Source organism: Primulina eburnea, chromosome 8 (assembly GCF_022965805.1).
Source record: "Primulina eburnea isolate SZY01 chromosome 8, ASM2296580v1, whole genome shotgun sequence".
NCBI lineage: Eukaryota > Viridiplantae > Streptophyta > Magnoliopsida > Lamiales > Gesneriaceae > Primulina > Primulina eburnea.
Genome location: NC_133108.1, coordinates 9537970 through 9552427, shown reverse-complemented (window position 1 = coordinate 9552427; position 14458 = coordinate 9537970).

Below are 14458 nucleotides of genomic sequence, written 5' to 3'. Positions count from 1 at the left end.
AATATGATTTGTAGATTGATATGATCGATTAACGTATCAAGAGTGTTTAGAAGAAGGGGAGGGTTGAATAAGGACTCACAATTAAAACTGATCTTTTGAATTTTGAGTTCAGTTTGGTGACAAACTGATTCTCGTAATCTTGTTGGTCAATGACAATCAGTTAAACTAAAGTAGTTGCGGAAAGTAACTGACTGAAAAATAGAATACAAAACTAAAATGAAATGCACAAGGATTGTTTTTGGATGTTCGGAGATTTCAATTACTCCTACGTCACCCCTTCTATCTCAAGGATAGGATTTCCACTAAAAGACTTTGATCGAATACAAGGTTTGTACTGACTCACTTCAGTTTGGACTTATCACTGCCAAAACTGAAACTCTTAGTATTACAAAATGTTCTCAGTGCGTAACTAATCTTAGCACTATCGAATTTAACGATTATTACAAAGTGCTAGAGAGCTCAAATTGTAGCCTTAACTGCTACGAATAAATCAAGTACGAGTGAGATAAGATTTTGGCAGAGTAACAGAAAACTTTGAATAGGGTGATCTCTATATTATTCAGCTGTTCTTCTTTCATATTTATAAGCTTCCCTTTCAACGGTAATTTGAGATATATTTGAATCTTTGTATCCATTGATTGCCACTTCATTATTCCTTGGTAATTGTTTGTTTCATTTATTGTAATGCGGCGTCTTAACTGCAATGCGTTGTTCTATGTTGTATTGATTGAAGTGCGGCGTTTCATATTCAGTTGCAGTCTTCTAGGTCTCTTTGTCGGTTGAATGTTCTTTCCCGAGACATGTTTAGTTGAAGGATACTTAGCTTAAAGGTATACGGCTGAATGTATTGTCTGTCAGTTGACGAGGAGAATAACTGAATTGCGTTTCAGTTGCGTAGATTTGTTCAGTTGCTGAGTTCAGTTTACTCGATCGGTTGCTGAGTTCAGTTGGTTCAGATTTTGTCAAACGCCGGAATTTAGTTTCCAACAATTTCCTCCTTTATGGTGTTTGACAAAACTAGGTAAATAATAACTGAATGTCTGAACTCATTGTAGATAAAATAAGAGATTGATCAACTGAATAATGTACTACACGAATTTGTAGAGATTTTTCTTCAACGAGAAGATTTCTTTTGTTGTTCTAAAGTCTCTTTGATCTCTTCCCCATTTTTGTCAAACACATCCTTCTTCATAGATAGTCTTCGAACGTCAGTGGAAAAAATTTTGACATCTGAGGAGATACTTGAGACAGCAGTTTGTAAAGAAGTCTGCAGCAATTCTATTTTATTAGAAACAGAAGTTTCCAATCGCTCAACTCGTTTGCTGATCATATCCTGAGTTGTAAATAGACTTTGAGCTAGTTCTCTGTTATTTTTCATCTCATCCACAGTTCGGTTAAGAGACTCCATGTTTGCTTGAATGGCTTTCAGTTTTGCTGAATGAGATTCAATGGAAGAATCCAATATGACAGTATGAAAAAATTGTGTGGATTGAATTTTCTTGATTTCAGTAAGCATCTGCTGCATATTGTGCTGCATGTTCTGGATTTCCTCAAGAACAAGATCCATTTTTGTGGATTGAAGAGGAGGTGACTGATCAGATGTTCTTGGTTCATGTGAGACTGGATCAAAGACCACTATGGTCCTATCAGATATTATCGTTTCAGGAACAGTCTGTGCTGGAACATCTGTTTCAGTGATTGTTACTTGGACTGGAGGAGATGAAGATTGATGTTGATCAGCAATTGGGCTTTCCTGCTGAATAAGATCTTCAGTGAGAGGGTCATGAACTGATATTCGTGCTGGTTCATCAGTTGAAAGTTTTTCAGTAGGAATCAACAATGCCTCCATATTTTCAGCAATATGTTGATTTGGTGATTGATTATGCACCATTGTTTGCTCCTTTAGTTCAGAGATTTGGTGATTGATTAGGCACCATTGTTTGCTCCTTTAGTTCAGAATCAGCAGGATGAACTGGTGCTTCTGTTGAGATAGGAATCTCTTGAGTGATTTGATCAGTTGAGTGATCAACTTCTTCAGAAAGGATTCACTAATAATAGATTCTGTCATCACTTCTTGAATAATTTCATCAATGTTGGCAAAAATCAACTCAGTTTCAGAGTACAGCTGATGTTCCACAGCAGATGATTGTGGCACATCCTGAACTGTTTCTTCAGTTGTAACAATAGTTTGTTCTGAGGGTGACCTTTTCTGTTGAGAGGAGGGTTCCTCTTCTTCTTCTTCTTCTTCTTCTTCAGAGGCTTCCTCAGTAAGAACTAACTCCTGATCCATTTCCCACATTTTTATCTGAGCTTGCAAGCTAGTAAGATCTGTATCTTGCTGAGTGATCACAGCTCGATCATTATAAGTAGTTGGATTGGTGGGAAAGTAGTTTGCCTTCAATTTCTTAAGCAGTTGAGATAGCTTCTTAGCTCGAATTTGGTCAAAAAAATAAGTTTTTCTCTCCAAAGCTTGAACAATTGTGGGAGCTTGGACTATCTTGAGGACAATTGCTTCCAGTTTGATAAACTTATTCAGCTAGGATTTCTTTTTCAGCTGCTTAGCAAAAATTTTAGTTCTGTAACCGGTCCAGGCATCATAGGATTGAAGTTTTGATGCTGCAAAATTATTGACCTGTTCCCAGACAAGGTCAATATGAGTTTGAACGGAATTGGATGGCCTGGGCTCTTCAATCAATTTGCCTTTGCCTTTTTCAGTACTGAGGATGTGTGGAATTTCCAATCCAATATGAGTAGTATCCACCAGTTCTCTAATCTTTATACCTTTGGGTCTGGCAGGTGCTAGAACAGTAGGTTGATTGATATGAATTAGAGGAGCTTTGATCCTAACTGTTTTCTTTGTTGCACCAGCTGAGATTTCTGGTGGGATGAACTTCAGGAGAACTGCTTTGATAGGCTGTTGGGCATTTGAATATTTCAGCCTTTCAGTAGGAATAGATTCTGCTGTGGTTGGTAATTTTGCCTTTTGTGTTCTTGGTTTCTTGGCAACTTTTGGAGAGGGCGTCTTCTCGGATTCGGATTCACTGATAATCAGTTTTCTTTTAACTGTCTTCAGTTGAGCCAATGTCTTGGCTTGTTTAACTGATTTGGGACCACCATGTTGCATCCCAATCTCTTTCTTGATCTTCACGAACTGATCAAAAGAAATATCTAATTTAGTCTTGGGTGGCAGAACATTCTTCCCATTGAAGATTTTGAATTTTGATAATCGCTCAGAATCATCAGCCATCAACCCTTTTACTTTCATCAAATAGCTCAGCGGCACTGAAAATCCTTTGGATTGCTTGGTGGAGGAAAACATATTCTTCAAGATACTGAAAATAAGTTGCTTCCAGTTTAATTTTCTTACAGTCATAATAACCATAATAGCTTGAAATTTTTCCAAAGTCTGGGCAGCAAATGATCTTGTCTTAGCCAATAGCCCTTTGGCTACGATATCAGCCAGCAACTGAACTTCATGCTTCAGTTCCTTCTTAAGATCGGAAACTTTGATTTCCCGTCCATCAGCAGAGAGTGCAGTTTGCATTTCTTCAATATTTGATGCTTTAGCATCAGCAAAGTGTACAAGTCCTTCAGAAGGTAATGAAAATATTTCTCCAAGAGAATCTTCAGAAATGGTCACCAACTGACCATTAATAGTAGAAATGATGTTTCCATCAGAGTCGATATTTCCATTTGAGTAGAGGTCCTGGAGTTCTTTTGGGTAAATCTTCTGCGAGTATTGCCCTAAGTATATCCTCAGCCCAGCTAATTCAAGCTTCAAAAATACATTTTTCACATCGACTTCTTCGACTGATAAAACTGATTCAAAGTTGATAGCCATAGCGTTCAATAGATGAGCAGGGATCTGATTTGCCATTGCTGAGAGTAAGGAAACTTGAAATTTTACGAAATATAAGCTCTGAGTGTATGAGATTGCTCTGACAGATGATGTACGCGTAAGAAAGAAAACTAAATCGAAGCGGGGAATCATTTATATGTATGTGACTGTTTAAATTCTGGACACGTGTCAGTCCATCAAAAATTTTGAAGAAAAACGTGTGTACGTGTGCTGTAAGCGTGTGTACAATTTAAACGGTTCAAATGCTTCCACGTTTTTTTAAAATAAGATACATCATTAGATAGCAGACAGTCACGTCACTTGATTTGGAATATAATATGATTAATTAGTTAAATTATATGAGAAAATTAGTGAAATACCCAACTGAACGATCAGTTATAAGACTGTGTCCTTTCAGTTGAGAGTTTACTAACATTTGTCTTCTCAGTTAACCTCTTAAAACCATTATTCCCCCTTAATATATGCATATGATAATGAAAGTGACGATATAAAATAAAATTAAAGATCAGAAAGATTGTCGTTTGCTGAAACATTGATGGCCCTTCAGCTTCCATGATTTTCGCCTATAAATAGAAGTAACACGGTTAGTTTCAGTCATATTAGTAAAAATATTCAAGACAAAAAGAATGGCAGATGCGAGTAGCTCGAGTGCTTTGCCGTTTGCTCTGGAGATCAGGAAGGCTGATATAGAAGATGAAGTCTTCTATCTTCACTACTGGGAAAGGTTACACAAGCTTGAGTTCCTGTATAATACTGGAGAGGCTACCACTCCCAAACTGGTGGCAGAGTTGAGAAAAGTGCGGGAGCACTTGAACATAGCTGTGTGGGTGGATGTCTTTAAGGATGGTCATATCTATCAGCTAATGCTTCGAAAAGAGATGAAAATCCTTAAGCGCATAGCTGATTCTCAGAGCTTTGTCAAGACATCTACTGGACCTTTATCCGCTTGGTTGAAAATGTGGATAAGTGTTGTAGAGGAAAAATATGATGATGTAATTCAAGCAAACGTTTATGGTTGAATGAAGTATTTATATGTTCTTAACTTTGTTCTTCTCTTTCTGCAAATGATAAATTTCATCAGTTGTTATATATGAATTGCGAACTTAAGCAGATGAACTGATGAAAGACTAACTGATATAAGTTGACTATGAACTGAAGTCAGTTAAGCATTAAGTAATAGATGACAAACTGATATAAGTTGATAATTAACAACTGATAAATAAAAAGCCTGGGTAAAATAGGAAAAACGCTTCGGTTGACTTGAGACTCTTTGGTTTCTTCAACATTTAATGTCATCTGTCTATAAATAAGACGAGAGAGAAAAAATGTGAGACAATAACAGTTCAATATGTCGGATTCAAGTAATTCTGATGCATGCAGCAGTACGCATGTTCATGTTACTGAACAATCAAGGCTTTATTTAAAGAGTTGAAGAAAAAGATTGAAGAATATGTTTTGAAGAAGGTGATGTCAACATGGTTCAAAATTCATGACTTGCAGAGGATAAGTCGTAGTGGTGCTGCTCCTTCTCGTGCTCAAGCAGCAACAACAAGAAGATATATTAATCGTTTTGAAGTTAGGCATGTTACAGACCTGGTTGATGACAATGTTCTGTTACATGCAATGCTATGGAAGGAATGACATGTGATTGAGAAGATTTCTACAACTGAATCATTTTCTAGAATCCGAATGTATGGGTTGAATGATTGGATTAGAGAATGACAAGATTCAGTTGGTTCTGAGATTTCTTTTGTAAGATGGAATCGATTTTATTCTTAATAAAGTATCATTTTCGATTTGTTGTTGTGTTCTTATTTTTTGCAAATAATTTTATTAGTAAAACAGCATCAATAATGATTTTAAGACAAGTCAATTAAACCAAGAATATTGCGAAAGTGAGAAAACTAGTCTCGGGTAATGGTTTGGTGAAGATGTCAGTTGCTTGTTGCTCAGTTGAGATATACTCCAGTCTAATGTCCTTCTTCAAAGCATGATATCTAATGAAGTGATGCCTGACATCTATGTGCTTGGTCCTTAAGTGAAGAACTGGATTATAGGTGATGTCAATTGTGCTCGTATTGTCACAAAATATGGGCGATTCATTTGTAATTACTCCATAATCTTTCAGTTGTTGCTGGATCCAGATCAGTTGTGCACAATATCTACCAGTAGCAAGATATTCTGCTTCAGTTGTTGAGGTAGCTATGGATGTCTGCTTTTTGCTGAACCAAGGGATCAGTCTGTCTCCTAGAAATTGACAAGATCCACTTGTACTTTTACGATCAAGCTTACATCCTGCATAATCTGCATCTGAATATCCAACTAAATTGAAAGTAGAGTCTTTAGAATACCATAACCCAACATTTTGTGTACCCTTAAGGTATCTCAAAATTCTTTTAGCAGCTGAGAAATGTGATTGCTTAGGATTTGCTTGAAATCTAGCACACATACAGACAACAAATACAATATCAGGACGACTGGCAGTTAAGTACAACAATGAACCTATTAAATCTCGATATAATATCACCTCAACTGATATTCCCCCTTGATCAGTGTCCAATTTTATTGATGAGCTCATGGGAGTATTTGCAACTGAACATGATTCCATGCCAAATTTCTTCAGCAGCTCCTTTGTATATTTAGTCTGGTTGATGAAAATACCAGTCTCCATTTGCTTCACTTGCAGTCCAAGAAAGAATGTCAGTTCACCTATCATGCTCATTTCGAACTTTTCCTGCATCAACTTAGCAAATTTCTCGCATAATTTGGGTTTAGTTGACCCAAATATGATATCATCAACATAAATTTGAACAAGTAAACTGTGATTATTCTTGGAAAATTTGAACAAGGTCCTATCAACTGATCCAACAGAAAAATTATGATCAGTTAGAAATTTTGAAAGAGTTTCGTACCAAGCTCTGGGAGCTTGTTTAAGACCATATAAGACTTTGTTCAAATGATATACATGATCAGGAAAGTTGTGATTTACAAAACCTGAGGGTTGTTCAACATATACTTCATCTTTTGAATCAGTTGAGAATTTTTTACTATAACCAATCCCATTTCTTCTAGCCTTACTCATATTCTTAGTAGGTTGCTCAATCAGTTTACTGGGCACAATTTGTTCTTGTACCACTGTTGCTTTGACAAAGTGAATGTATTTCCCTTTCTCTATTTTTAGCTTTGGTTGAGTGTCACTTAGATACATTTCTCCTTGAGTGTTGAATCCTAAACCAGTTTTATCAGAAAATGATTTTTGTGAATTCTGCATCTCATTCAGTGCAGTAGATGACTTGTTCCAAGACTGAATGAGCTCAGTCTGTTTTGAGTTTTCAAGAGTCATCTTCTGGATTAATGACTGATTTTTGTCTCTCTCTGTTTTTAACTCAGCAATTTCCCTTTTTAGACTCAAGCCATCAACTGATTCATCAGTTTTGGTTTTATTGTCTGTGAGAGTAGTTTTCTTTGCTTTGATTTTTTCAAATGATGGTGCAAGCTTTTGATGCTCATTTACCATGTCATGTAGCGTTAGAATGAGTTCTTCTCGTGTGAAATCAGTTGAGCTAAAATCAAATACCTGTGGGCTAGATGATTCTTCTTCTGCATCATTTGCCATCAAGCACTTGTCTTCCTCATCATCACTAGAGCTGCATGAGCTTTCTGGTTCTGACTCCTCACTGTCAGTTTCTGCCCATTTGGATTTGTTTTCTTCAGCTAAGAGTACCTCATGTTTCTTTCTGAAGGACTTCTTATCTTCCTTGGGTCTTCTTTTGTGCTAATAAGATTTCTTTCTTCTATTAGTTGAGCCTTGACTGTCCTTCTTGGGTTTAGGACAATCAGCAATAAAGTGACATGATTTGCCACATTTGTAGCAGGCATTTGATTCATCTTTCGAGCTATTCCTTGATTCTTTCTCATGAACCTTCCAAATTTTTTGATGAACAATTACAGAGCATCATTGCTCAACTGATCAGCATATTTCTTGGCTGAACTTATTGGTTCTGTTCTGACAGCAGCTAGAGCAGTTGTGGCTGTAGGAGTAGATGATTCTCTTTCTCTGGTTTGCAGCTCAAATTCATAAGCCTTTAAATTAGCAAACAGATCATGAAGTTCAATCTGGTTCAGATCTTTGGACTCCCTCATTCCATGGTCTTGACATCTCATTCCTTGGGAAGACCTCTCATTGTCTTCAGTGCAATCTCTTCGTTGGTATACACTTTTCCAAGTGCATTTAACTCATTGATGATACTGCTTACTCTTTCATCATACTCGTGCATTGATTCTCCTGCTTTCATTTTGATGTTATCAAACTTTTGAACAGCAACAGAAAGTTTATTTTCTTTGGTTTGATAATTTCTATCACACTGCTGGATCAGCTTTTCCAAAATTTCTTTGGCTCTCTTACACATCTTTATTTTGCTGAAGGTTGCTTTTTCCAGCGTCTTGTACAGAATGTCTTTAGCCACGTTATCAAGTTTTGCTTTTCTTTTATCTTCAGTTGTCCATTCATCTCTGGGATTGTTTTTGGATGTTCGGAGATTTCAATTACTCCTACGTCACCCCTTCTATCTCTAGGATAGGATTTCCACTAAAAGACTTTGATCGAATACAAGGTTTGTACTGACTCACTTCAGTTTGGACTTATCACTGCCAAAAACTGAAACTCTTAGTATTACAAAATGTTCTCAGTGCGTAACTAATCTTAGCACTATCGAATTTAACGATTATTACAAAGTGCTAGTGATCTCAAATTGTAGCCTTAACTGCTACGAATAAATCAAGTGCGAGTGAGATAAGATTTTGGCAGAGTAACAGAAAACTTTGAATAGGGTGATCTCTATATTATTCAGCTGTTCTTCTTTCATATTTATTAGCTTCCCTTTCAACGGTAATTTGAGATATATTTGAATCTTTGTATCCGTTGATTGCCACTTCATTATTCCTTGGTAATTGTTTGTTTCATTTATTGTAATGCGGCGTCTTAACTGCAATGCGTTGTTCTATGTTGTATTGATTGAAGTGCGGCGTTTCATATTCAGTTGTAGTCTTCTATGTCTCTTTGTCGGTTGAATGTTCTTTCCCGAGACATGTTTAGTTGAAGGATGCTTAGCTTAAAGGTATACGGCTGAATGTATTGCCTGTCAGTTGACGAGGAGAATAACTGAATTGCGTTTCAGTTGCGTAGATTAGTTCAGTTGCTGAGTTCAGTTTACTCGATCAGTTGCTGAGTTCAGTTTACTCGATCAGTTGGTTCGTATTTTCAGTTGGTTCAGATTTTGTCAAACGCCGGAGTTCAGTTTCCAACATACTTGCAATTTTTTTGAAATCAATAATTTATAACATTTTTTCCAAAGATATATCTTCATCATCTTCATATTAGATCTCTTTTTGTTTCACTATTATCATTTCGGGGTTGGATCATGTCATTTTGTTTGAATATTTTGGATTTTTTGAAAATATGCAATGATTTACCAATTGCTTTATCAATTGAACGATTAGATACTCTGTGGGGACCCGGGCTCTAACTCAATTCTTTTGGGATTTATTGGATCTTTGCTCGAAAATGTGGGTCAAAATTTTGTTTTTAACATTAATTCAAATATATAATCAAAGCATCACATGTCTTTATAATAATTAAACAACATCATGTACATACATGTCTGTTTAGTACAATCATACACTAGTGTTCAAATCCCAACTACAAACATAAGTAGTAACAGTCTACTAGGAAACACTAGAAATCTTCAACGCCCGAGATCTCCACGCTATCGTCAATCTCTCATCTAGCTCGAGACCCAGATCCTGCCCCACCTGTTGTCATGCACACATACAGACACGACAACAGCCGGATAACTCCGGTGAGAACATATCCCAGTATAAAACATGGATGCATGCAATGTAATAATCATGTACAAAGGCATAGCATATATCAGGTAACATGAATTAAAATCTAAACATGTAAAGGAATACAAATCTGTATTCAACATCAAATTCTTGACTCAATTCGTTTCTAATCTAGGGATCTCGGTGTGAATAAGACGGTCTGTCACCTACCCAACCACTCGGGGTGACGGTACGTCTTATTCCTAGACTTCGGTCAACTCTGTATCGAGGGTCTACACATAGAGAAAATCTGCTACTATGCGTCGTTACACCGAAACGTCTAGTTTTGGCCGATCTGCCAATATCTCCTATCTCAGGACTCAATGTAAATCAATAAACAAGACATTACATAATCAAATGTAATAACAATCTAGTATGTGATTTAGGGAAACTCGTATCAAATCTGAACCGAGTTGTGCAATCCCGTGACCAAATGAATTATACCTTTCTTGTCGAATGGTCGGCGTCGTAGTCGAAAGCTCGAACTCAAGATGGCCAATACAAATCTGAAATGGCAATGTGTAGACACCTTCTAAAAAAATATATCTCAATCAACTCAATGTACAAATCTGTAATTGATTTCAATACAATTCAACGGCGTAACGGCGTGATTTCTCGATACCGATAACTCAATCTCAACATAACAATATCACAATCAATCCCAATAACTCATAATCTCATCCAACACAAATATGTATACCGAATTCTGCATAATATTCACATAATACATGCTGTAATTTCGAAACAGTACATACGGCATCTGAAAATCGATCCGTTTACGTTTCTACAATGCTCCTAAACTCAAGAACACATATTCCTAACAAACTCACAATTCTTCCAACATATGAATTTCGAAACATGCTGAAAATAAACAATACTTACATCCTTAACTAGCTCTTGTTGCAAGGATCACAATTCCGGACTCGGAATTAAAATCGGATCACTAAATCATTCAAAGTCACAAGTTCTAGATTGAAAGAAATGGAAGTTCTCCCTTTGCATGCTCTCGGTTCTCTCTCTGTCTGAATGAGAATGAAGATTCAGCAGTTTCACATATATATATATATATATATATATATATATATATATATATATATATATATATATATATATATATATATATATATATATATATATATATATATACATGCCATGTGTCAAGCCAAGGAACAAAGGTGGCATTCCCGCATGCAGCACCGCGGGCGCGGTGATTCCCTTAGCGCGGGTGCGCTCATGCTTCGGCAGCCCTTTCATTTTCTGAAATTAGTGACCGCGGGTGCGGTGCTGTACAAGACCGCGGGTGCGGTATGGTTTCGAATAAAATTCTTATTTTCTATCCCTGCACCGCGGGTGCGGTGTTGCTTCGGCAGCACATTCACAATTCCAGAATTAATAACCGCGGGTGCACTCTTGTTCTAAGCGCGGGTGCGGTCTAGCAAACTCATAATTTCTCATGTCTTTCTCCCCTCATTGCACGTCATGCATTCTCATATATTCCGAGTCTCACGTCAATAAAGACTAATGAATCTCGAGCCTTACATTTCTCCCCCTCTAAGAAATGATTTCGCTCGAAATCGCAGGCAATCTATCAAAGCACGAACATAAGAAATATAATCAAAACTGAATATTTACTTACATCATATGAATAACTCGGGATGTTTCTATCTCATCTCTGATTCTGTCTCCCAAGTTGCTTCTTCGATGCCATGACGACTCCATTGGACTTTTACTAGCGGAATAGTCTTCGTTCTGAGCTTCTTTTCTTTCCGATCAAGAATTTGTATCGGTCTTTCAACATAGCTCAGAGTCTGATCTAACTCGGCTTCGTCAAGCTGAATAACATGAGAATCATCTGGCATATATTTGCGCAACATCGATACATGGAATACGTCATGTATTCCCGACAAAGAAGGAGGAAGAGCAAGTCTGTTAGCTCGATCGCCAATCTTTTCAAGAATCTCATACGGACCGACGTATCTAGGAGACAACTTCCCGCACTTGCCAAATCTGACAACGCCTCTGAAAGGTGAAATCTTCAAAAATACTCTGTCTCCCTGTTCAAATATCAACGGTCTGCGTCTGATATTGGCGTATTTCGCTTGCCTATCCTGTGCTATCTTCATTCGCTTCTGAATGATCTTTACTTTCTCGGTCATCTCACGAATCATATCAGGCCCCAACTCTGGTACCTCAGAGATATCATCCCAGTACAACGGAGATCTGCACTTCTTTCCGTATAAAGCTTCGAACGGTGCCATCTCAATGCTAGTCTGATAGCTGTTGTTGTATGAAAATTCACACAACAGCAATGAATCTTGCCAACTAGTACCAAAATATAGTACTACAGCTCTCAGCATGTCCTCTAAAGTCTGGATAGTCTGCTCTGACTGTCCGTCTGTCTGAGGATGATAAGCAGTGCTCAGGCATAAAGTCGTACCTAGAGCCTGCTGCAAACTGTGTCAAAAGTGAGAAGTGAATCGTGGATCACGATCTGATACGATCGACTTCGGCACACTGTGCAATCTAACGACCTCTCTGACATACAACTCTGCCATCTGATCGTGTCGATAGGTCATTCTGTACGGAATAAAGCACGCTGATTTGGTCAGTCTGTCAATCACAATCCAAATCGCGTCACAGCCCCGCGAAGATCAAGGTAACTTCGTCACGAAATCCATGGAAATGTGATCCCATTTCCATTCAGGAATAGATAAACTCTGAAGTAAACCTCCGGGCTTCTTTCTTTCTGCCTTCACCTGCTGGCAATTCAGGCATTTAGACACAAAGTCTGCAATGTCGGTCTTCATCTGTTTCCACCAGAATTGTGTTTTCAGATCAATATACATCTTCCTGCCACCAGGATGAATGCTGAACCGACTACAGTGTGCTTCTGCCATGATCTGTCGTCTCAAATCGGGAACATCTGGCACTACTAGACGGTTATTCACATACAAAACAGAATCTCTAACCTGATACTCTGATATATGACCAGCTCTGACCATATCAATCGATTTCTGAACGCTCGGATCAGTTCTCTGCGCCTCTTTGACCCTCAAAATCAAATCTGGCTCAATCTGAATCATAGCAAGTCGCAACGGTCTACTCTCTGTATCAAATGTCAATCCAGACAAGCAACAATCCTCTACTAAATTTGATACACCTACTGTCGACAAGGAAAGAGCACATACCTTTCGACTCAAGGCGTCTGCTGCTGCATTCGACTTCCCTGGATAGTACTTGATCTCGCAATCAAAATCTTTCAGCAGATCAAGCCATCGTCGCTGCCTCATGTTCAACTCTGACTGAGAAAAAAAGTACTTCAAGCTCTTATGATCGGAATAGATCTCAAATTTCTCGCCATACAAATAATGACGCCAGATCTTCAAGGCAAATACAATCGCCGCCAATTCAAGATCATGAATCGGGTAACGAGTCTCGTGCGGCTTCAGCTGTCTAGAGGCGTACGCTATCACGTGCCCTCGCTGCATAAGAACACATCCTAGCCCTCTGTGAGATGCGTCACAATATACAACAAACTCACCTGTACCTGAAGGAATCGTCAAGACAGGCGCACTAGTCAGCCTCTTCTTCAACTCTACAAAACTGGCTTCACAATCTTCGGACCATACAAATGGCATATTCTTCTGTGTCAACTGGGTGATAGGCTTCGCTATACTGGAGAAATCTCGAATAAAACGACGATAATACCCGGCTAGACCCATGAAACTGCGTATCTCCGGCACAGAAGTCGGTCTCGGCCAACTTATCACAGCCTCAACTTTACTCGGATCTACCGCAATACCATCTCCAGATATAATGTGCCCCAAAAAGACAACCTGTTTCAGCCAGAATTCGCACTTGGACAATTTGGCGTATAACTGCTCTTTTCTCAAAGTCTGTAATACAATCCTCAGATGATCTGCATGCTCAGTCAGACTCTTCGAATAAACCAAAATATCATCAATGAACACAATCACAAAATCATCTAAATATCTCTGAAAGATGCGGTTCATCAAACTCATAAATACCGCTGGTGCATTCGTCAAACCGAAAGGCATAACAATAAACTCGTAATGTCCATACCTGGTTCGGAATGCAGTCTTCGGTATATCAACGTCTCTTACTCTGAGCTGATGATACCCTGATCTCAGATCAATCTTCGAGTATACAGTAGATCCCTGTAACTGATCAAATAAATCGTCGATGCGAGGCAAAGGATACTTGTTCTTTACTGTTGCCTTGTTCAACTGTCTGTAATCAATACATAACCGCATCGAACCATCTTTCTTTCTAACGAAAAGCACTGGAGCACCCCAAGGAGATACACTGGGTCTGATATATCCCTTGGACAGAAGATCTTCCAACTGTGCTTTCAATTCTTTCAGTTCAATAGGCGCCATCCTATACGGAGCTCTCGAAATAGGAACACTGCCTGGCACAAGATCTATGCTAAAATCTACCTCTCGGACTGGAGGCAATCCCGGAATCTCATCTGGAAAAACATCTGCAAACTCGCAAATTACTGGCAGATCTGCCAATACTGGGCCCGACTTCAGTAAATCTACTGAATATACAAGAAAGCCCTCTGCTCCTCTCTGAAGCAATCTAGTCATAGTCAGAGCAGATACTAAGGGAATCCGAGATCTGGAACCCTTTCCGTAGAATTTCCACTCATCTGTCATTTCGGGTCTGAATCTGACAATTTTGTGGAAACAA